Source organism: Polyodon spathula, chromosome 5 (genome assembly GCF_017654505.1).
Source record: "Polyodon spathula isolate WHYD16114869_AA chromosome 5, ASM1765450v1, whole genome shotgun sequence".
NCBI classification, from domain to species: Eukaryota; Metazoa; Chordata; class Actinopteri; order Acipenseriformes; family Polyodontidae; genus Polyodon; species Polyodon spathula.
Genome location: NC_054538.1, coordinates 69,471,792 through 69,474,193, shown reverse-complemented (window position 1 = coordinate 69,474,193; position 2,402 = coordinate 69,471,792). Strand labels below are relative to the sequence as shown.

At 40.1% G+C, this 2,402-nt stretch overlaps 1 pseudogene; it reads left to right on the top strand.

The window, feature by feature from the left end:
- The first annotated feature begins 252 nt into the window (after positions 1 to 252).
- Positions 253 to 1,555, top strand: LOC121315331 (annotated as a pseudogene).
- Positions 1,556 to 2,402: the final 847 nt, after the last annotated feature.

The following is a 2,402-nucleotide window of genomic DNA, read 5'->3' as shown; positions in this document are numbered from 1 at the left end:
TCAAAGAACCACTTGTGGTGAACCTACATGGTGTACTTACCTTTTTGTTATCTGTTATACACTGTGTTCCTCTTGCTGCTGTTACACAATCAGTGGCAATATGTGCGTGCATTGGTAGCTAGAAAATCCTGGCTTTCGCATTGAAAACAGTGTGTTATATTTTTGCTTAATAGAGATGTGAAAATATGATTGTAAGTTATTCATTATCACATTGCCCCATTTGTATTTTTTCTACTAATTAACAGAGGGCTGATGAGGGCTTATATTTTGGCCCGAAAGAATGCGATTGGTCACTGGGGGAAGATTGATGGGACCCCCAAAAGTGTTTCAAGCACTATACACAGTGCCAGAGTCCATACGGGGTGTTTACAGACTGACAGACACCAGGAACACAGCACATGGCTCAGGTAATGCTTTCTCTTGGAGAGGTCCCTGTCTGATCAATCAGGGAGCGCTGGTTCATGTCCTGGCTGTGCAAAGTTGTTGCTCTTCGCTGGAAATTCCACACAGGATTTCTGAGGGGAAGGGAAGAAAAATCATTAGGGACTTGACAGCTCACCCTGCTGGTCAGGAGCATGGTGAGTCAAACCGAACACCTGCAAGGCTAGCCTTTGTCCTCCAGGGTAGCTCACTGACAGCCTGGGATCCTTCAAGAAGCTGCTCAATGAGATTCTGGGATCAATAAGCTACTAACAACCAAATGAGCAAGATGGGCCCAATGGCCTCCTCTCGTTTGTAACCTTTCTTATGTTCTCATGTTATCCAGTGGGTGTAGTGGCGATTGGCTTTGTCAAGGGATTGCAGTTTCTCCTGCACTGTTATAGAGATTGCTGTAGTGAGAAAACATATTTTAGACATTCTTAATTGTGTAAATAAAACTGGGAGAACACACCAACTATTTTGACAGGCCTCTCTACCACACAACCAGAGTGACCCAGCAGTCAAGTAAATGAGCCCCTTATTCAATCATGGTGGCTGGGGAAGTTGTCTACTAGCCAAGTATGGAGGACATCCAACAGGTGACACTAACAAAGTAACTTGGAGAGTCGGTAAAGTGGCTGAAATTGGCTTTGAATAGTGGGTTAGGAGGTACATCAAATAAATCTTCCTGCAGTGAAACACTAATAGTGTACATTGTTGCAGCAGTGAGAAGGATGAGTGTCTGTATCAAGGATTTTGTGTGTGAAGAGAACAGTAAATAAGACATCTGAAAGTCATATCCTCAGTTAAGGTCTTCACTGGAAAGTAAAAGGAAAAATCCAGGTTAGAAATTAAGTGTTCGCCATATAGTGACACATTGTAGTACAAATTAAACCCAATGCTATACACTAATAATAAAGCTGCATAAGAAGAGACAAGAACGCAATGCCCTACTTGAGTTAATGACATGCATTCGTAATTGATTTTAGACTCTGCAGAATCTGCCACCAAAGAAATCTTCTATTTCTTCCCAGACGTGAAGCAGTGGCTTGAGAAGGAAGAGCCCCTATTCAAGACAGGGGACATTGTCTATGATGAGAAAAAACAGGTTCACACACTTAAAGAGAGTCTTTGATGACGAGAGCTATGTTTCTCCTACAGCTAGCTATCCCAGGTTCATGTATTCGATACTGCTGGACATAAGATGAGGAAGGAACCAAAGATAACCTGATGTATTCAGGCTGCAGGGATACGATAAGACAGTCAGGAGTGTGAATATAAATGATGTGCTTGTTCATGAACTGTTCTTGAGTGAACAAGGGTTAGTGTTATGATTAAAATCTCATCTTTCTAATAAAGACAATGATCATTCAGGCTGATCTAATTAATTGGTACTTTCTTGATGTTCTTATAAATGCACATTTTCCTGTGCAGGGTAACTGTTAAAGCATTGGTAACCAAGGCTTACAATCCATATTTTTTTTTACCATTTATTCTTACTACTAAAGTTGCGCTATATCTTCTCTATTCCCTTATTATGTTTTGTTGGAAATGTCATTTCAGCGAAATGTGCCAGTTTAAGGTACATCCTACAGGTAAATATGTAATTAACGAGTAAAAGGAAAATATGAAACAGGTGTAATATGATTATGGAACTGTTGAATTAAATTAAAATTATAGTTATCAGTACAGCTCAGTGGAAAATGTGTGCCAATATCACCCTGTATCATGGGTCATTGCTTGTTTATTTAACATTAATGCAGGAGATTACTAATTACGTCCTGGTACCTAATTCCTTCCTGTTTTCCTCGACAATTTACCCCAAGTGTTATAACTGCAATATTGTAAAGCCTTGGTTACAGCACTTTCCATACATTCTTGTACATACCTTGTCACGCAACATTCTAAGCTTAAGGCCAAGTGGATGATGGCCTTAGCAATTCTACTTCTTACAATGTCAACCTTAGCAAACTGGCTTTCTG